Source organism: Dendropsophus ebraccatus, chromosome 11 (genome assembly GCF_027789765.1).
Source record: "Dendropsophus ebraccatus isolate aDenEbr1 chromosome 11, aDenEbr1.pat, whole genome shotgun sequence".
NCBI lineage: Eukaryota > Metazoa > Chordata > Amphibia > Anura > Hylidae > Dendropsophus > Dendropsophus ebraccatus.
Window position 1 is genome coordinate 80,881,300 of NC_091464.1, and position 23,258 is coordinate 80,904,557.

Here is a 23,258-nt window from a genome sequence, read left to right on the forward strand (position 1 = left end):
TGAAATCTGATTGGTTGCTAGGCGCAACTGAGCCAATTTCACTTTACACCATGTTTGATAAATCTCCCCTTCTGTCCTTACCAGTAGACAGCTTACTACTTTCTACAACATTATCACCTTATAGAGCCACCATTTTGTTCATCAGATATACGTGATCCTTGACAAATTCAAGGAGTCAGATAATAATTTTTTTTTTATTATTTCAATCTGCTTCTATTTTCTGACATTATTTTTTATTTCCCTTTCTGTCCATTGTAATGGGAGCTGCCATTGTTTGGTATAGGATCCTAAACACATAGGGATGACAGGTATCTATGTTTTTGCCTATAGATTATTGCACTAAAGAGTATATAGTTTGCCTAAATAGCAATACTGTACTGGGTTTGTATAGCAAGTTCACCTCAGTGCTCATTCATATGATGAAGAGCCCTAGGGAAAAATTACATTGGCAAAGAATTGCTGTGGATATGTCCCTATTACTATGTATGCTTGGAAGGGAAGGGAATATTTAAAGGGGTACTCCTGCAAAAATCTTTTTCTTTCAGATCAACTGGTTTCAGAAAGTTATATGGATTTGTAATTTACTTCTATTTAGAAATCTCAATTCTTCCAGTACTTATCAGCTGCTGTATGTCCTACAGGAAGTGGTTTATTCTCTCCAGTCTGACATAGTGCTCTCTGCTGCCACCTCTATCCGTGTCAGGAACTGTCCAGAGCAGGAGAGGATTTCTATTGGGATTTTCGACCACTCTGGACAGTTGTGGCAGCAGAGAACACGGCATCAGACTGGAGAGAATACACCACTTCCTGCAGGACATACAGCGGCTGATAAGTACTGGAAGAATTGAGATTTCTAAATAGAAGTAAATTACAAATCTATATAACTTTCTGAAACCAGTTGATTTGAAAGAAAAAGATTTTCGCCGGAGTACCCCTTTAAGGTGATATAAAGTTTTATGCAACACTTGCTTTCAATTTACTGCAGGTTTATTCCTGTTTGAAGCAGCTTCAATACCAACATGCTACAGTATAATCCCATAACCCTCCTGGAAATCTCACAAAGAGTAGTTTTTCTTGCATTAATATGGCAGGAAACAAGAACGAGATGTATTCTCTATTCACGGGAATCAGTTCCATCTTCAAATTGTATCTAGAGTAATAACCCTTCTATTGTGGCACTTAGCTGTAATATCTGCCGCTATAATATCCCGGTGATTGCCATAGCTCTCTTGTAGCTGTCAATTGAACATTTCTAAGGGAGGTTGAGACCGAAACTCACAGGGAGCTTAAAAAAAAGTGTTAAGTATGTAGTTAATGGAAATTCTTTTTTTTTCCCATTCAGGTTCGCCATTTTATTATCTTCAGCTCAAGTACAAAGCAAGACAAGAACAGATGAACAGGAGGCAGTTTTGTTGATGGAAGCGTACAGGGTAATCATCACTGTCAGGGAACAGGATTGACTCAAGGCCCACTGGCTCATAGTGTGAATGGCAAGCGCAAATTGGAACACAACAAGCCCTTTGAAGAGTGTTTTCTCACAAGTCGACTATCACCGGTAGTGAGCCGCGCCGATAGAAACAGCATTACAGTACAAAGAAAACTGCTGAGAGAGGCAACCTTCAATTGGTAGGATCTTAAAGGGATTTTCTGAGTATTACCAATATTTACTGAGGGACAGGGATTGGGAGGCTAAATAAATAAATAAAACTTAGAGTCAGCCCCCTGGTGGCTCCTAGCCCAGTACTGCTGGTTTGGAGATGTCACTAAACACCGTGATTTCACGTGTACTTGTTACTGCACATTACTGTACAGTGGTACCTTGGTTTAAGAGCGTTTAGCAAGAAGAGCTCACAGTTTTCCAAAACTGTAACTTGGTTTAAGAGCATTGCTTTGATTTAAGAGCTCCAAGTACTGGGTGGGAGGGGGAGGGGAGGAGGGGCATGGTCTACATAGCGGGGTCTACAGCACTGTACTCTGACCCAGGAAGTCTCCCTCAACTTCCAAATCATAGCAGATCCACTTCCTTCCTACTTCCTGCAGTCTCTGTCAGCCCTTGGGTTTCCCATCCTCTCCATTCCTGCTATAATGTGCCTGCACTTACACTCAGCTATACACACTACTGCTATAATGTGCCTGCACTTACACTCAGCTATACAAACTGCTGCTATAATGTGCCTGCACTCAAACTCAGCCATTCACACTACTGTATAAAGAAGTTTCTGTCACTGTCCTCCTGCACGGCTCTGTGATTCTCACTTCCTGATTGGTCCATGCTGAACACACCCCTTTCCCCATTGCTGTCATGTGACCACACAGCCCTCTGACAGCAGCCCTGCTTCTCTATTCTAGCCTGTTGTACTACGCTACTGTATTATGGGGATCTGCAGTTCCATCCTGTATCTACAAACTGCTGCTGTGTTATCAGGGTTATACAGTTACTATACATTATACACCACATGCTGCTATACTGTACAGTAACTTATATATCACATATCCAGCTGCTGTGTTATCAGGGTTATACAGTTACTATACATTATACACCACATGCTGCTATACTGTACAGTAACTTATATATCACATATCCAGCTGCTGTGTTATCAGGGTTATACAGTTACTATACATTATACACCACATGCTGATTGCTATACTGTACAGTAACTTATATATCACATATCCAGCTGCTGTGTTATCAGGGTTATACAGTTACTATACATTATACACCACATGCTGATTGCTATACTGTGCAGTAACTTATATATCACATATCCAGCTGCTGTGTTATCAGGGTTATACAGTTACTATACATTATACACCACATGCTGCTATACTATACAGTAACTTATATATCACATATCCAGCTGCTGTGTTATCAGGTATATGCCCTTACTATACATTATACACCACATGCTGATTGCTATACTGTACAGTAACTTATATATCCCATATCCAGCTGCTGTGTTATCAAGGTTATACAGTTACTATACATTATACACCACATGCTGATTGCTATACTGTTAAGTAACTTATAATATCACATATTCTGCTGTTTCTCATTGTTTGTTTCATTTGTTTTACATGTTATTCAGAATAATAAATCATTATTTTTGGGGTGTGGAACCAATTGTCTGCATTTCAGTGATTTCTTATGGGAAAATTTGCTTTGGTGTAAGAGTGTTTTTGGATTACAAGCACGGAATCGGAACGAATTATGCTCGTAATCCAAGGCACCACTGTATATGCCAGTGAAAGGTGCAGAGTTTATGCTGACCATTGCCCCCAAGAATGATATTTTATGCAGTGAAACATGTTGGAGGTTGAGGTGGGGGGGCAGTGTACTGATGTACATATCTGCAACCATGCACGGTGAACCAATGATATTACCTAAAACTGTTAGCTGGCGGATAGCTTTCCTGGACATATTCCTTTGTTCATTTATTTTTATGTTCTTGGATCACGTTTACATGCAGATTTTTACATTGGAGGCATACCTTTAAATTTATGATGAGTCCCACACAGAATCCATAAGAAATAAAACTCTGTGTGAACAAGGTCATAGCCACTCCACAGAATCTTAACACTGTAACACAATTAAAGGAAATTTCTGGGCAGACCTTCGCTAGTGCCCGCCATGCTCTGGTCCCCCGATCCCTGGGCACTTTGTGGTTGGAGAGGGGACATGTGACTTGACATGTCATGCCTGCTCAGCCAGTCAGCAGCCCTAATGGGTTCTCACCTTTTGCCGCTGACTACTGGCTGAGGGGGCCTATCACATCCCATCCTATGTCCCCTCTCAGACCAGGAAGCGACCAGTGCTGGAAATCGGGAAGTAAGTTTTTCCGTTTTAGTTTTTTAGCACTTGGATTTTTTCACCTACAAACCCACATGAGCCGTTATATTAATTGTACTAATTGTACTTTGCAAAGGCAGACTTACTTTTTGCATAAAATATGCTGCGAAACCAGAAAAAAAATTATAATTATAAAATTGTAATTATAATTCCTTTTCTTTGGGGGATTTTCATTTTTACGCTGTTTGTCCTATGGAAAAACTGACATGTTATACATGTTCCTCATGTCAGTACGATTAAAATGATATGCAACTTGCATAACTTTTATATTGTTTGATGGCTTTTAAAAAAATAAAACCTTCTACAGCAAAAAAACCTTCCCTAAAATTGCTCTATTCCCAGGCTTATAACGCTTTTATCCTTTAGTCTATAGGGGTTCTGTGAGAAGTCATTTTTTGCGCCATGATGTGTTCTTTCTATCAGTACTTTGATTGCGTATATGCAACTTTTTGATCGCTTTTTATTACAATGTTTCTGGATTTAATGTCACAAAAAATGCACAATTATTTTACTTTGGCGGGTCTTTGGGCCTACGCCGTTTACCGTACGAGATCAGGAATGTGATAAATTTATAGTTCGCGCGATTACACACGTGACAATATAAAACATGTTTGTTTATTTATTTATTTATTTATTTTTATTAATAAAATGGGAAAAGGGGGGTGATTCAAACTTTTATTAAGGGAGGGGGATTTTTATTCATGTAAACACTTTTTTTCTTTCACTTTCACTTTAATTTGAAGTCCCCCCAGGGGGTTTCTAATACAGCTACACTGATCTCTCATAGAGATCAGGGTAGCTGTATAACACAGCACAGATCCATAAGATCGGTGCTCTATTGCTTTGGTCTGCTGCAGGCCAATACAATAGAATACCAAGCCGGGATCACTGTCATTACGTCGCTGAGGCCCGGCCCGGTAAGATGAAGGGATCCCCCCGCTGTGATGCGATGGGGGGGGGGGGATCCGCCACTAGACACCAGGGATGGGCTGCATTTAACACTGTTAGATGCAGCTGTCTGTTTGACAGCTGCATCCAACTGTGTTGATTAGCGGGAGCGTCAATCGGACCGCTCCCGCTAATAGCCGCGGTCCTATGCTGCAGATAGCAGTCGGGATCGCGGCTGGCCCTGCTCTGAACTCCTCTTGCGGGCATATGCCGTACAGGTACAGCATATGTCCTTAAGAGGTTAAAGGAAAAGTCTGGTGAAAATTTTTATTCAAGTATTGTATTGCCCCCCAAAAGTTATACAACTCACCAATATACACTTATTATGGGAAATGCTTATAAAGTGCTTTTTTCCCTGCACTTACTACTGCATCAAGGCTTCACTTCCTGGATAATATGGTGATGTCACTTCCTGGATAACATGGTGATGTCACTTCCTGGATAACATGGTGATGTCACTTCCTGGATAACATGGTAATGTCACTTCCTGGATAACATGGTGATGTCACTTCCTGGATAACATGGTGATGTCACTTCCTGGATAACATGGTGATGTCACTTCCTGGATAAAATGGTGATGTCACGACCCGATTCCTTGAGCTGTGCGGGCTGTGGCTGCTGGAGAGGATGATGGCAGGGGGACACTGAGGTACACAGGGCACTGGAGGGACACTGATCATCCCCCTGCCATCATCCTCTCCAGCAGCCACAGCCTGCACAGCTCTGGGAGTCTGGATGTGACATCAGCATGTTATCCAGGAAGTGACATCAGCATGTTATCCAGGAAGTGACATCACCATGTTATCCAGGAAGTGACATCACCATGTTATCCAGGAAGTGACATCACCATGTTATCCAGGAAGTGAAGCCTTGATGCAGTAGTAAGTGCAGGGAAAAAAGCACTTTATAAGCATTTCCCGTATTAAGTGTATAATGGGGATTTGTATAAATTTTGGGGGGAAATACAAAACTGAAATACATTTTTTTACCAGACTTCTTCTTTAACTACATAGGAAGGTGTTGTGTACTGTGCTACAATATACAGTGCTTAGTGAATATAAAGTATGGAGTAGCCCATTATCTTGAAGAATAACATGTCCATCCTTTGGCCAAGATCCCATAGTAATGTCTCCTCTCTCTCCTATGAAACTCCCTCTCTTATTCTGTCAGACATTCTCCAATCCTTCAAGTGCTTACTTGGCCCAAATGGTCCCTCACGCGGTGTAACCGGATGGGTTTATTTCAGATAGTTAAAGTGTCTTATTCATGTGATAGGAAGGAATGTAGTGTTTTCATGTCTTATTTGTATCTATCTATCTATCTATCTATCTATCTATCTATCTATCTATCTATCTTAGCTGGCTGTGTAAGTGGGATTGGTTTGTATTTAGCTATGTGCATGGGAATAGGTAGATGTATTGTTATGTCAACTGTTCGGCCATAAACCTCCCCAGTAGTGTCAACATTGGAGGACACAGTTGTTCTTATTATCCAAATGCATGTAGCTGTAATTGTACAACCACATTTTGCTTGATAAACATGTACAAGGCCTGGGAAACTTCCATTCATGGTCATCAGTGGTCTACATAGACATTTCTGGAAGCACATCACCCCCCCCCCCCCCCCACCCAAACTTACTATAAAAATCGGGGGTATGTAGCTTCTAGTCAGCCTCAGCTGGGACCATGGATGGAAGGTGCCCAGCACCCTGTTATCGGGCGAAATGGGCGTATATTAGACCATAATATACAATGGGGCTCCCCATTTCATTGTGGAAGGAACAACCATGCATCTGTACCATCTGTAACTGCAGCTAAGTATTGTTTTCTGTAATAAATCTCTTATTTTTCTATAAATCTGTGTGGTTATAGCCTTCTCAGACTATTATCAAAAGCAACCGGTTACACGCAGTATTCCAATGCTGCCTCCCCCAACATCTCTATAGCTGCTTGTTGTATTGTATGTCTTGTGGTTATTCCATATTTCTTATAGTTTCACACAGTGCTTTATAGTAAACATATCTCAAAGGAGTTTTGCAGAATTGGGAGTAACCGGAGTGGTGTGTAAACTTACCCACTTACCGACTCACGCCTCAATTCTGGAACACCGCTTTAGACGATGTTCCTTGTGTACAGTATGTCATTTGTAATGTCGCCCCGGTATTTTGAAGATGGCAGTGCTCTTTCTATCCCTTTAAGAACAGAAAGGTCCCACTCCCAGCATAACAACTACTAGCACATTGAATATTGTCAAAGCAAATAGACAGAGGCCTAAGACCATAGTCCTTAAAATAGTCCTTGAGTCCCTAATAGCTCAAATACACACTTATAATAAACCAGCAAATAGTGGATTGTTGATGAATGTCCAAAACTAGCAATGGAAAGTTACTGCAATATTATGATAGCTTTAATAAACCAGAAGCTAATACTGGGAAAGAAGGTCCAAAACATGGATGGTTAGTTATTACGCAGCATAATTCTGGACTATACGGATATTGGACACGGCTTTATTATCCCACCGTAGCTGGAGATTACCCTGTCCTTTCTTCCACAATGACCTCTGGGACTCACACAATTATCTAGAGATTAGACGGGGATTGTGCCGCAGTTATGGTAAAATGGTTTTTCTGGTCATTTGAATCTGCTGCCTAAGGATTCTTTTTTTGTAGTCTTTTACGCTAATATTAGCAGGTTAGAAGGGTCATTCATCAATAACTATATAGGAAGTCATGTTAAGGTTCAAGCAATGGAAAACGGTAAAAAGGTACATAGCAACATATATGGTTTATGCTTTATACAATAGTGTAGGGTCAATAAAAGAAATACATGTGCCATTATTTTTGTAGACTTCTGATACTTCTGGAGGTCATTGTGATTGTAATTGGTAGGTTGGAAAGGATGAAGAAAGTGTAGAGAAAACCAGGCACTCACCAAATCGTTTTGCTCATTTATTGCAGTGCTGTATGCATCAGATTACAGTAAGGACGCGTTTCGGCTAAGCATGGCCTTCATCGGCTTAACTTAACTCATGAAGGCCATGCTTGGCCAAAACGCGTCCTTACCGTAATCTGATGCATACTGCTCTGCAATAAATGACCAAAACTATTTGGTGAGTGCCTGGTTTTCTCGACATTTTTTTTTGTTGCCGTATTTTCCGGTGTATAAGGCGAATGAGCGTATAAGACAACTCCTGACTTTCAAGAAGATTGTCAAGGGTTTGCCTTATATGCCGGAAAATGTTAATCCCTGCCTTAACGCAGCAGGGTTTACTTGCTGGAGCCCTGCTGCGGTCAGGCAGGGGTTAACTGAAGTTAAAGGGAAAAAAACAACAGTTAACTCACCTGTGACCCGTTCCCAGCAGCCGCGTGTCTTCCATCCCGTGTCTGGCACAGGCAGTGTGATGTACACTGCCTGTGCTGGAGGTCCTGGGCAGCCGGAGGTCCCAGGCAGCCAAGCGTCTTATCGTTGAAGCTAGCAGACGCTCGGCTGCCGGAGGAGCTTTGGGAGAATGACAGAGGCTTTGGGGACTTTCGGGGCCGCTGTCATTCTCCCAAAGCTCTCCTGGGAGCCGAGCTTCTCCGATGAAATGCACGGTGTAACGCCTGGAGTAGTGGATCCACTGGACCGTCACTAGCGATAGCACTAACCTCACCAGGGAGCGGAATCAAAGGGGCTGCTGTTTTTTTACCAGAGCCCGCCGCAAGGCGGGATGGACTTGCTGCGGCAGGCGACCCCCAGGTCGCTACCCCTGGCTTGGTTGCTAGTGACGGCAGGCGAGGCGTGGCAGGAGCAGTAGGCAGGAGACTGTAGACGTGATCGCAGGTGGTGGACAGGACTCAGGAACAATGGGAAGGCAGGTGGCAAGGACTAGGGACAAGGACTGAAGACAGGAACAAGGGACAAGGACTAAGGTCAGGAACAACAGGGAGTTGGGCCAAACGCTATGGGAAGCATGTAGAGGCTCCAACACCTGTAGTGGGGCAGGGCTGGAATTTATAGGGAGTGATGGTGTGCATACACCAATTAGGGGCGGACTGGCCCTTTAAATCCGAGATAGCCGGCGCGCGCGCGCGCGCCCTAGAGGCGGGGCCGCGCGCGCCGGCTGGCACAGACGGAGACAGGAGCGGGGCGAGGTAAGGCTAGCCAGACTTTGTCACCTGGGAGAAAATTCGTGGCGGGTCTTCTTCTCTTATCCGCCTGGTCCTTCATGCGGTCAGATGCCTTGAGCAAACATTGTCGAGTCTGTTCCCAGATCGACTGCAGGTCAGATAACAACTCCTCCACGGCTGGGACCTCAGAGGATGGAGAGAGAGGCAGAGGAGGACGAGGGTGATGTCCATAGACCACAGAAGGGTGACTTGCCTGTGGAACTCGGGTCCAGATGGTTGTAGGAGAACTCCGCCCATGGAAGCAGACTGGACCAGTTGTCCTGGCAAGCGGAGACGAAATGTCGAAGATAACTGCCAAGGGCCTGATTGACCCTTTCCACTTGCCCATTGGTCTGGGGATGATAGGCCGATGAGAAGTCCAGCTTCACTTGGAGTTGAGAGCAGAGAGCACGCCAGAATCTGGAGACGAATTGTGAGCCTCTGTCAGACACTATATGAAGAGGAAGACCATGTAGGCGGAAGATATGCTGAAAGAACAGCTGGGCCAGGCGAGGAGCTGATGGTAGTCCAGGAAGAGCCACGAAGTGGGACATCTTGGAGAAGCAGTCAGTAACAACCCAAATGACCGTGTTACCCGCAGATGGAGGCAAGTCTGTGACAAAGTCCATGCCTATATGGCACCAGGGGCGGTCTGGAACTGGCAAGGGCTGAAGTAGGTCGGCAGGTTTTTGATGGGAGGACTTGTTTCTGGCACAGATGGTACAGGAAGCCACAAAGTCCTTGACATCTTGGAGTAGGCTAGGCCACCAGTAGTGGCGGGAGATCAGTTGCCCGGTCTTTAGAACTCCCGGATGCCCGGCCACCATAGAGGAATGACCCCATTTCAAGATGCGTCTTCGAAGAGCAGGGCGTACATAGGTCTTACCGGGAGGCACCCTTTGAAGAGTGGATGTGGCGACTGGCACTAGGCGATCGGGAGGTATAATGTGGCGAGGGGAGTCCTCTTGTCCCATGACGTCAGATGCTCGGGAGAGAGCATCGGCTTTCACGTTCTTCTCAGTCGGACGGAAATGGATAACGAAGTTGAAACTTGAAAAGAAAAGCGACCACCTGGCCTGCCGGGGATTGAGACGTTGGGCCGATTGGAGGTAGAGAAGATTCTTGTGGTCCGTGTAGATATTTACCGGATGTCTAGCCCCCTCTAGGAGATGACGCCACTCCTCCAGTGCCAACTTAATCGCCAAGAGTTCTCGGTCGCCAATAGTATAGTTCCTCTCGGCAGGGGAGAAAGTCTTAGAGAAGAACTCACAGGTTCGGGTTTTGCCTGATGCGTCCTTTTGCGAGAGGACGGCTCCAGCGCCTACTGAAGACGCGTCGACCTCAAGTGAAAACGGCTTGGTGACATCCGGGCGAACTAGCGCAGGAGCAGAAGCAAAGGCTGACTTTAAGCTAGTGAAGGCTTGCTCGGCCTCAGTTGGCCAATGCCTGGGATCCGCCTTCTTCTTAGTGAGGGCCACGATGGGTGCGACCAGGGTAGAGAAGTGTGGGATGAACTGCCGATAATAGTTGGCAAATCCTAGGAGGCGTTGGATAGCTCTGAGTCCCACAGGACGTGGCCACTGGAGAACAGCTGAGAGCTTGGCCGGATCCATTTGTAGATCCATTGGTCGGAGACGATATACCCAAGAAACGGAAGACTGCGCTGATGGAAAACGCACTTCTCTAGCTTGGCGTACAGATGATTGGCCCGTAGTCTTCGTAAGACCTGACGCACTTGTGCCACGTGAGTCTGCTGGTCAGGGGAGAAGACCAAAATGTCGTCAAGATTGACAATGACGCAGACATAGAGGAGGTCTCGGAAGATGTTGTTAACGAATTCCTGGAAAACCGCTGGGGCATTGCATAGGCCGAATGGCATGACCAAGTATTCGTAGTGCCCATCTCTGGTGTTAAAAGCGGTCTTCCATTCATCTCCTTCACGAATACGGATTAAATTGTACGCTCCCCTGAGGTCCAGCTTAGAGAAGATCTTGGCTCCACGGAGACGGTCGAATAGTTCAGGGATAAGTGGAAGAGGATACCGGTTCTTGACTGTCACCTTATTTAGGCCCCTGTAGTCTATGCATGGGCGAAGAGAACCGTCCTTCTTCTGTACAAAGAAGAATCCTGCGCCAGCAGGGGATGTGGATTTGCGAATGAAACCCTTTTGTAGGTTCTCCCGGATGTAGGAAGACATGGCCTCAGTCTCGGGCAACGATAGAGGGTACACCTGACCTCGTGGAGGAGAAGTTCCAGGAAGGAGGTCTATGGGACAATCATATGTCCGGTGAGGGGGTAGAGAGTCCGCTTCTTTGGCAGAAAAGACGTCAGCCAAGTCTTGGTATTCTGCCGGCAGGCCGGGTAGAGGCTTGACGGAGTCAGGTGACGTCACAGAGCCCTTGGGCTGAGGAAGCTTCAGACACCGGTTAGGGCAGTCCAGACCCCAACTGAGAATCTCCCCGGTTCTCCAGTCTAGCTTAGGGGTATGTAATTGCAACCAAGGTAGACCCAGCAAGATGTCGGAAGAGGAATGGCGCAAGACGTAGAAGGAGATCCTCTCCTGATGCAAAGCGCCCACCTGGAGGACTAGAGGTGCAGTCTGGTAGAGCACAGCTTCAGCAAGAGTCTCGCCCGTGACCGAGGAGATAGACAGGGGTTGGGCTAGCTGGATCATGGGTAGCCGCCATCTTTGGACCAAGGTAGCTGCGATGAAACTGCCCGCAGACCCGGAGTCGATGAAGGCAGTAGTTTGGTGAATTTGTCCTGAGGGTGTCTGGATGGAAACTGGCATAGACAATCTTGGAGAGGTGGCATTCACACCTAGGGAGGCCTCTCCTACCCGACCTAGGTGCGAGCGTTTCCCGGACACTGAGGACGTTGAGGACATCTCTGCCGAAAGTGATCAGAACCACCACAATAGAGACAGAGATTCAGCTCTAGTCGGCGAGCCCTCTCATGAGGAGTCAGGCGAACTCGTTCTACTTGCATTGGAATCTCAGGAGTCGACTGAGGTACAGGAGCAACAGGATTCTGGAACACCGGTGCTAGGCGGTGATGGCGACAGGGCAGGCTTAGTCGTCGTTCTTGCCGGACCTCCTCCTCTCTCTCGGAAAATCGGTTGTCGACTCTAGTAGCCAGTAGGATTAGATCGTTCAGAGATGTAGGGAGGTCGCGGGTGGAGAGCACGTCTTTCACTCGACTGGATAGGCCCTTCTTGAAGGTGGCTAATAGGGCGGCCTCATTCCAGTCCAATTCAGCTGCCAGGGTGCGGAACTGGATGGCGTAGTCACCAACAGAGGAGCTCCCTTGAGAGAGGTTGAGGAGAGCAGTCTCAGCTGAAGTAGCACGGGCAGGTTCCTCAAAGACGGAGCGAAACTCGGCCAGGAAGGTTCGGAGATTGGCAGCAACAGGATCATCTCGGTCCCACAGCGGCGTGGCCCAGGCCAGAGCTCTACCCTCCAATAGGCTGATGATGAAAGCCACTTTAGAGAGCTCGGTGGGAAACTGACTACTTAAAAGTTCAATATGCATGGTGCACTGAGTCAGGAATCCCCTGCACAACTTGGGATCGCCTCCATATTTACTTGGGAGGGCCCGTCGAAGTCTCGAGGTGGCTGCAGGTGGTGGTGAGCGCTGAGCTGTAGTATGCTGCTGTAAGGCGGCAGTCAGTTGCTGGATCTGCTGCGACTGTTGCTGGATTTGTTGAGCCTGTTGAGCGACCACTCTGGCGACGTCACGGAGATCAGGCACCTCGCCGGGATCCATGGTTGGAGCCTACTGTAACGCCTGGAGTAGTGGATCCACTGGACCGTCACTAGCGATAGCACTAACCTCACCAGGGAGCAGAATCTAAGGGGCCGCTGGTTTTCACCAGAGCCCGCCGCAAGGCGGGATGGACTTGCTGCGGCAGGCGACCCCCAGGTCGCTACCCCTGGCTTGGTTGCTAGTGACGGCAGGCGAGGCGTGGCAGGAGCAGTAGGCAGGAGATGTAGACGTGATCGCAGGTGGCGGACAGGACTCAGGAACAATGGGAAGGCAGGTGGCAAGGACTAGGGACAAGGACTGAAGACAGGAACAAGGGACAAGGACTAAGGTCAGGAACAACAGGGAGCTGGGCCAAACGCTATGGGAAGCATGTAGAGGCTCCAACACCTGTAGTGGGGCAGGGCTGGAATTTATAGGGAGTGATAGTGTGCATACACCAATTAGGGGCAGACTGGCCCTTTAAATCTGAGACAGCCGGCGCGCGCGCGTCATAGAGGCGGGGACGCGCGCCGGCCGGCACAGACGGAGACAGGAGCGGGGCGAGGTAAGGCGCCCCCCGGTGCCGAACAGGTAGCAGCGCCGGGTCCCTGCACAAAGACCCCGGCAGCTGCATGGGGCAGAGGGAGGTCGCCGCGGCGGCTCGGAGCACGGGACGCCGCCGCGGCCGTGACACACGGCTGCTCGGGAGATCTTCGGGGACCTCCGGCACAGACAGTGTACATCACACTGCCTGCGCCGGAAACGGAACGGGAAACACGCTGCTGACTGGAATGGGTCACAGGTGAGTTAAGCAGCCATTTTTGAGCTCCTCCACCGTATGGGTGTGGTTTTGAAACTCAGTTCCATTGAAGTACAGTAAATGCAGCTTAATTGCAAACCACACCTGAACTGGAGACAACAGTAGGGGGAAAAGTGGCCATGTTTTTGTAGCGCTGGATAACCCCTTTAATGGCTGGAAACAGACAGAAATCATAACAGATGTCTGTTCCTGATCCGGAGCAGGTGTACTTTTTGGAAAGGTCCTGCCCGATTCACTTAGAGGCGTGTGCCTCTTAATAAGTTGGTGGGGTAAATGGGGGCAGGGCTTTATTTAAGACCAGTGTCATTGTAATCTTGATACGTGTTCCCCCCCTACACTACCGAAAAATGTAGTGGATTTGTGCAATAGAACAGAAGATCCTCTACTTCTTCTAATGAATAGTCAAAAATTTCATCACACTCTTCAAACTTACAATTGATCAGGAACAACTGATAATGGCTGATAACAGAGGAAAAAACGAGCACGTTCAGTATATGTCCGGTAAGGTCATCCTGGATACCCAGTGTATCTACATGCCAAATTTGGGGTCATTCAGTTCAGGCATTTGGATGCCTATAGAAGACAGACAGACATTTACTTTTATAATACAGTTATATCTTAGTTCCCAAACACTTCAGTATTCGAACAAAATTTCCCCCCGGTATCCGAACAAAATCAGGGAAGATAGCTGTCACCTCAACTACTGTTCAGCTGACAGTTATTGAGTAGTTTGGTAACAGAAAGGTTACAGGAGCGGGGATTCCCTTCATAATGAGGGGAATCCCTGCTCTAAACGGGTGTTCCCCGTAACGGAAGCAGAGAGAAAGGCAGGAGTGGGAAGCTGTTTGAACTTGCCGCGCCGCCCTTACTTCTCCCTGCTATGGGAAACATCTCCTCGAGCCTGCCCCAGCTCCCTGGAGCCTTCTCCAGCCTGTTATTGAGGCATGGGCGCCAGAGGCCTGGAAATGGGTGCCGGCAGCTGTGGCAGGCTGGAGGAGCTGTTCCCCACAGCGGGAGAAGCAAGGGCAGCACAGCACTTTTAAACAGCCACCCGCTCCTCCCTCTCTTTGCCTTTATTGAGGAGAACACCCTGTTAAGGAACAGGGATTCCTCTCATATTGACAGGTGCAAGATGCACTGCTACTTACTGCTAGTCTTTACCCTCTGGGTCGGCGCTTTGCACCCATGGAGGGTAATAACCAATTAAAGACACTATGGGAAGACACAGCTCGGTTCTGGAACTGCTCAGTTCTGGCGCTGCCTTCCAGAACCATTTAAGTATGAGAACAGAGGTATTACATAGAAGTAGAAAGCAATATTTATCGGTGGCTACCATTGGCCATCACCATACCGACCCATCTATTAGCCCAGTATCAGTGAATGATCGCCTGATTACACATTGTCCAGTCTCATCTGTATTGTACACAGCGAACGCTTTCCAAATCCACAGAAAGATGATTTAACTACTGTAAGCAACTTAGTTCCAAGGCTTCTGTTTCCATAACAACACGTTCCTTCCCTGGGATGGTGTTACGCTGCTATTACAGTCTTACTGCAGCATAAAAACCAATATTGCCAGACCTCATATAGAAATCAGTACAGAAGCTCCCTATGTGTAAAGACCACAGACATTTAGGGACGTTATATATAATGAGCTATATACTATATACACTGCAAACTTAGGTTATGTATATATGTACCAGTCCTTACAGTAAGGTAACAGTCCTTCCCTTAAGGGTATTACATTACCTATATTAACCTTCATTTACAGCCTGTATCATAATCTGGTGCACAATTCACAATTCTGGAGGTTTCAGGGGTGAAATTTCCCAGGATGCTTTGTAACTCTCTGAACAGAGCATATAGTAATAATTTGCATTCAGGGAACTACAGTCTTTACTCCAAGCAGTAATTTGATGTAGAAAAAATGCAAAGATCAACTAAAGATTTAGGAATCTATATACCAAGAAGTCTAGTGAGTCAGCAGAATTATTTGTTAGTGCACGTTATATAAAACAATACATTTACGAAGCTATGTAGCTGACATGTAGACATAAATATATGATAAAATGGACAGGTTCCCTTTAACCCTTTAAGGACCGGGCTAATTTTTGTTTTTGCGGTTTCGTTTCTTCTTCCTAGTGTATATAAGGCCACAGCAGTTGCATTTTTACAGGTACGGACCCACATGAGCCATTATTTTTTGCACAACTAATTGTACTTTGCAATGATAGGCTAAATTTTTGCATAAAATATGCTGCGAAACCAAAAAAAAATTATATGTGCGGTGAAATTGAAAAAAAAAATATCTTTTTCTTTGGGGGGGGGGCTTCGTTTTTACGCCGTGTGTCCTATGGAAAAACTGACATGTTCCTCAAGTCGGTACAATTAAAACGATACTGTATGTAACATGTATAACTTTTATATTAATTGATGGCTCGTAAAAAATTAAAACCTTTTACAGAAAATAAACGTTCCTTAAAATCGCTCCATTCCCAGGCTTATAGCACTTTTATCCTTTGGTCTATGGGGCTGTATGATGTGTCATTTTTTGCGGCATGATGTGTTCTTTCTATCGGTACCTTGATTGCGCATATGCGACTTTTTGATCGCTTTTTATTACAATTTTTCTGGATTTGATGCGACCAAAAATGCACAATTTTGCACTTTGGAATTTTTTTGCGCTTACGCCATTTACTGTGAGGGATCATGAATTAAATAAATTAATATTTCGGGTGATTACGCACACGGCAATACCAAACATGTTCGTTTATTTATTTATTTTTGTTTATAAAATGGGAAAAGGGGGGTGATTTGGACTTTTATCAGGGGAGGGGGCTTTTTATTAATAATGACACTTTATTCTTTTTTCACATACAGTAATTAGAACCCTCCTGGGGTACTTCTATATACACAGCACTGATCTCCTATTGGGATGAATGCTGTGTATATAATAGAGCAATGATCCATCAGATCGGTGCTCTATTACAATGGTCTGCAGCAGACCATCTAAATGGATTGCCGAGCCGGGGTCAGTGTCATTCCGATGCTGAGCCCCGGCCGGCTCATTACAACGGATCTCCCCTCCGCGATCGCATCGCGCGGGGGGGGGGGGGACAGCTGCATTTGAATAGTTAATTAGCTGGCCACGGCGGCTAATACCTGCGGTCCTGGCTGCACATAGCAACCGGGGACCGCGGGCTGCAGAGAAGGCTCACACCGGGACCCCTCTCTGATCCCCCTTAACAGCCGCATTACGGGTATACCCGTCATGCGTCATTAAAGGGTTAAAGGGGTTATCCAGTGCTACAAAAACATAGTCACTTTCTCCCAGAGACAGCACCACTCTTATCTCCAGTTTGGGGGCAGGTTTTGCTACTCAGTTCCATTGAAGTGAATGAAGCTTAATTGCAAACCACACCTGACCTGCAGACAAGAGCGGCACTGTCTCTGAAAGAAAGTGGCCATGTTTTTGTGGCACCAGATAACCCCTTTAAACTCTTTCCAGCTGAACAAATTTAGTGAGTGGGTCCAGTAAACCTCATACTGTAACCCTATTCTCACTTTTCGTATATGGACTCCATTGACTTCTTGCCATATGACCCATTCCAATAATTGCCAGGTTTTTCAAGCTTTTTCCTTTGTTTCTTGCCTTTCCTTCCACTTGTTCCCTGACCTTCCTTACCTGCCATTTTCTATTCTTAAACCCTGATATTCTTATACTGGTGAATAAAGGAGGGAAAGCTCCTGCACCTGTGAGTGGTTGAAGAACAACATGTGACTTAGAACTATTAACCCAATACTTTCCTCAGCTGTGCACAGAATAAGCAACATACAAGCACAGTAGAGGCACCTAGTGGAGAAAACACAGAATACAGTTACACCATCTCCCACTCTGTAAACCCAGTGAAAACTTTACACAGGTACATGAGGACAGCACCCTGTGCTGGGGACCCACATATATAACACTGTTATCAACCCAGTTTGGGTCCGAGTGCTGACAGATTCCCTTTCAGATCTTAAATTAGTGCTGTTTAATAGCTTATTAAGCATGCTGGGCATTGCTGATGTCTCCGCTTTGTACTTATCTAAGTGTAACCTTTATGCGGCTATAATTTAGCTTATCGTTTTAGTGAAGCACCTAGCTTTAGATTCGGTCTCAACTCTATAATTTATGTACATGACAAAGTGCAGCCCTGAATATGCAGTCTTAGCATGTAGTAATATCTTAAGCAATTTTAAAATCCCCAGGAGGTACCACCCACTGCTTCCCATCTAATTAAAGAGAGACTCCGCAGTAACTGCAGACGATGCCAGCCCCATACACTCTGCCAGGATCAGGATTCTAGTATTTTAGAAATTTGCATTAATCACATGGATGAATTTTAAAAATTGCAAAATCATATTTTATCATTTAACTCCTAAAAGGTTCTTTCTTTACCCCAAATAAATGTACATTTTTTTCTACACTGAAATTTGTAACTTAAATACATTTCATATATAAAAATTAGAAATGTATCTTATCCATCTATTTCCTATCTATCTATCTCTCTATTTCCTATCTATCTATCTATTTATCTATCTAACTATCTATCTATCTATCTCCTATCTATCTATCTATCTATCTATCTATCTATCTATCTATCATCTACAGTATCTATCTATCTATCTATCTATCTATCTATCTATCTATCTATCTATCTATCTATCTATCTATCTATCTCCTATCTATCTATCAATCTATATACAACGAATAGTCCGCAGCACTCCAAGTTGTGAAACAAAAAGTGGTATTTATTCCAAATATATCATAATATCAAAAATAGTGACATGCAGCAAATAGACGCGACGTTTCGGCAGCCTCTACGCTGCCATTCTCAAGCTTGAGAATGGCAGCGTAGAGGCTGCCGAAACGTCGCGTCTATTTGCTGCATGTCACTATTTTTGATATTATGATATATTTGGAATAAATACCACTTTTTGTTTCACAACTTGGAGTGCTGCGGACTATTCGTTGTATATGGACATTCATACCCCTGGTTGGGGAATCTGCTGGCACCAAACTACCAAGGTAGTGCTGCTTTTATATTCTTTTTCCTATATCTATCAATCTATCTATCTCTCTATCTCCTATCTATCTATCTATCTATCTATCTATCTATCTATCTATCTATCTATCTATCTATCTATCTATCTATCTCCTATCTATCTATCTATCTCCTATCTATCTATCTATCTATCTATCTCCTATCTATCTATCTATCTATCTATCTATCTATCTATCTAAATATGCAAAGAAGGGGTCTGGGGAGCGCCTCCCAGTAGGAAGAACACCAAACCACCCTGATACGTAGTCCCTCAGGTCCTCACTCTGTTGCGAGCATTGGGACCTAAATAGGGAAACACCAGGGTGGGCTCTACAAGTCAAAGTCTAACTCTGTTGCGAGTGTAACAACATAAGACAAGGGTTACCAAGGCAGGCATCCATCCACAGACTGCTGTTTCGGGGTATTTGCCCCTCGTCAGTGTAGAGAAGGATTCGGGTTATTTGGGGAAATGGAAAATAGACCAACAAAACAGCAATCACTGAGCTCAGGGAGAGGGATATCTGGCTATTCCTGTGTTTTGAGACTCGCAACTGAAGCTCCACAGACTCCTTTTTTGCATATTCAAATTTTGTAAGGAGCAATCTGTGGACTTAAATGAGTACTCCATTGGATTTTTTTAACTGATCTCCCTGAGCTCAGTGATTTTTGTGTTCTCTCTCTCTCAGCTATCTATCTCTCTTATATCTATCTATTTGTAAGCAGAGTCAAAATTGAGGAGCTATAAATAGCAAAAACCTCCTCTGTTAGGCCTCCTTTACACGTCCGGTAAATTTATCCAGAGTTCTTATTAGAAAATCGACATAAATTTCCAGACCCATAGGGTTCTATTGGGCACGGATACCCTTCAGGAAGTGCTGCACACAGGTGCTGATGCTGGCCCTTTAACTGTACTCGCTCATAAATCAGGAAAGCATACAGTTAAAGCTGTATTCCACTCAAACATAACTTTTGACATGTTGCTTCCCATATTGAGACTAACAATTCCTTTCTTACTTGTTCTTATCTATTCAGTCTCCTTTCCCCAGTTCTCAGCTGCTGCTTTCTGCTGAAGACACAAAAATCTGTGTATACGTCTCCCCCTCCTCCCCCCTCCCTTCTGAGACGGCTGATGTTAACAAGTCCCTGGCAGTCTTTATCTGCAACTTTGTAGCTTTTTTGTTATGCTGGGTGGGATAATCACAGTGAGTTAATTTGCAACTTGACCTCAGAGTATCCCTCCCAAAATTACAAAGAACGTACAATGTTACAGATAGACAGAAGATTGTGGACAAGTATGGAAGATTGTTAGTCTCAACATATGCCCACAAATGTCCTGCTCATTCCTTCATGCTCCCTGATGTCTCTGTCAGCCCTTGTGTTTCTCATCCTTTGTATTCCTGCTATAATGTGCCTGCACTTACACTCAGCTATACACACTGCTGGTATAATGTGCCTGACTCACACTCAGCTATACACACTGCTGGTATAATGTGCCTGCACTTACACTCAGCTATATACACTGCTGCTTTAATGTGCCTGCACTTACACACAGGCATTCACACTGCTGTATAGAAAAGTCTCTGTCACTGTCCTCCTGCACAGCTCTGTTATTCTCACTTCCTGATTGGTCCCTGCTGAACACACAACCTTCCCCATTGCTGTCATGTGACCACACAGACCTCTGACAGCAGCCCTGCTTCTCTATTCTAGCCTGTTGTACTACACTACTGCATTATGGGGATCTGCCATTCACATGCTGATTTCTATACTGTACAGTAACTTAGAATATCACATATTCTGCTGTTTCTGAATGTTTGTTTCATCTGTTCTACATATTATTCAGAATAATAAATCATTATTTTTGGGGTGTGGAATCAGTGATTTCTTATGGGAAAATTTGTTTTGGTTTCAGAGTGATTTGGATTATAAGCGCGGCCCCGGAACGAATTATACTCGTAATCCAAGGCACCACTGTTTTTTGTAGGTTGTGGATTGTCTGGGGTGCCACAAGGCTCCTACTACGTGAAATTCTGGTCAAAGTATTCTGATGGTAATGGTGAAGTGTACTGTGGGTGGAGCAGTGTGCTGACCATGGATATTGCAAGTGAGCAGTGGCGAGAGACAGCTACAGGCCAAGATGGTAAACAGCTTACCGTGTAACCAAACTTGTGCCTCTTTGTGAGAGCTTGTAATCATATAGAATGGTTCCAGTTACAAGTAACGTTATTGTGGGTTTGGCATTTAAAGGATTGTGTCCGTCCACTTACAGCTGTGTCATCTGATCACAATTTGGCTCTTTACTCATAAACCCTTAGGGGCAACCCATGTCCACTGATCCCGCTACTGCCCTATAGATATGTACCCATCCATAGGGATCCCCAAGACAATTGTATCCCTCTACATGCTGCTAGACCGCAGGGTTGTAGCAGGTGTTTGTTTGTTTTTTAGTAGGGGTTTGTAGGCCCACCAAGTTCTTGGTGTGAGAGAAAGAGAAGCATGGTGATTTGAGAATAAGATGTTTATTATGTTTCTCCCTCACCTTCCAAATAGCAGATCCACTTCAGGCTGGGGCTTACATCAGGGGACAGGACTGTGAAGGTAATCTCTCCATAGCTGTAACCCCTCTCTCCCTGGACAGAGAGTGCTGCTATACTGTGCCCACATCTGCCCTGCTCATTCCTTCCTGCAGTCTCTGTCAGCCCTTGTGTTTTCCATCCTCTCCATTTCTGCTATAATCTGCCTGCACTCACACTCAGCTATACACACTGCTGCTATAATGTGCCTGCACTTACACTCAGCTATACACACTGCTGTCATACTGTACCAGCACCAGCCAATTACACTGCTGTATAGAGAAGTTTCTGTCACTGTCCTCCTGCACAGCTGTCATTTTCACTTCCTGATTGGTCCAGGGTGGAACACACACCCCTCCCCCATTGCTGTATCTACAGACTACGGCTGTTTTTTAGGTTTATGCCGTTACTATACATTATACTCCACATGCTGATTACTATATTGGGGCGTGGAACCAATTTTCTGCATTGCAATTATTTTTTATGGGAAATTTTTTCTTTGGTTTAAGAGTGGATTTGAATTATGCTCGCAATCCAAGGCACCGCTGTATTCATAAGGATTGGTGGGCGGATGAGTGGATCAGTGCACCGAGGGCTGTAGTCCCGCCCCCAGTGCACCAGAGGTTTAATTAGCATATCAATAGAAGTAAGAGAGGAAAATGGCCCTGAGGATGAAGGTGAGAAAACTAGTTTCCTCAGTGTCCCCGGCCCTATGGGAACATTCTGGTGCCGACCAGGCGATTTAAAAAAAATATCACTTTTTCTTAGTACATTCTTGGTACATTCGCTTTAAGCTCTTTTTGTTCCGGCTAATTATTTATATGATTACAAAAATTTATTTATTTCCAAAAAATTAGAATTTTATAATGACATAGTAAAAACAGAACATGATATTTCCATATTCTTTTCAATAGGGAGTTACTTTCTTTTTAGAAATGCAGCAGTTGCGATGCTCTGCGCCTGAAAGCCAAGTGACAAAGAAAATCAAAGGATATATTCTATATATGCCCAGTAGGAGATGGCAGAAGCTGAGACTCTCTTTGGGAGAGTTTATAGGAAGAATCTGAATAACCTAGTAGCTCACGATAAAACAGTCCGCCGTGGTGCCGGGCCCCAAGAAGCTCCCATGAATCTTTTTTTGTGAATAGCTAAGTGAATCAGCTAAAACAGCAGAGTCTGGGCTCTGTAGATCACAGGTGTCAAACTCAGGCCCTCCAGCCGGGGGCGTAACTAGGATTCATGGGGCCCCATAGCAAAAAATTGTATCCCCCCTCCAACATACTTACCTGGTCCGGCGCATCACTCGAGCACCAGGAAGCTGTGAGAATAAAGGAACGCTGCACCGGGCAAGATAAGTATGTGTATGGGGGCTCTTGTGGCTGTAAGTGCACAGCTGCCTCCGGTAACGTGTTGTGGGCCCTACATGTACCCACATGGCCACTAGTGTACTGTGCCACTGTCTTATCTGTTGCAGAACTACAACTACTATTATGTGATGTAGTCCTACATATTACCACACAGCATGCTGAGAGATGTAGTTCTACAGCCTAGCCTATACACCATGCTAGGGGATGTAGTCCTGCATATTACCACACAGCATGCTGGGAGATGTAGTTCAACAGCCCACCTTATACACCATGCTAGGGGATGTAGTCCTGCATATTACCACACAGCATGCTGGGAGATGTAGTTCAACAGCCCAACTTATACACCATGCTAGGGAATGTAGTCCTGCATATTACCACGCTGGGAGATGTAGTTGTACTGTGCCACAGCTTCCCGCCTGCTATACTCTGTCATCCTCTAATCTGTTGCAAAAATACAACTCCTAATATGAACTGTCAATAGGGGGGGGGCCGGGTTGTGGTTAGGAAGAAGCAGTGTGTGTATTATGGCATAGAGCGGTGTTTTCAACCTTTTTTAAATTAAAAAAAAAAAAGTCATTCAGTGACTCACAGGTGACATCTTCTTTTTTCCTCCCCTAGGCCTCCATGATGATTTCTTGCAGCTACAATTAATCTCTTCTGAAATTGCCAGACAAACATCTTAGGCTCTGCACTTTTACAACAACTTCCTTCCACTTTTTTTGTCT

At 45.0% G+C, this 23,258-nt stretch overlaps 1 long non-coding RNA gene across 1 annotated transcript; it reads left to right on the forward strand.

Annotated features, from left to right (window-relative positions):
• Positions 1-247: 247 nt before the first annotated feature.
• Positions 248-23,258, forward strand: LOC138768117 (uncharacterized). Its single transcript, XR_011358938.1, has 3 exons — positions 248-308; positions 1,343-1,626; positions 23,152-23,258. It is a non-coding gene; the product is annotated as an uncharacterized lncRNA (long non-coding RNA).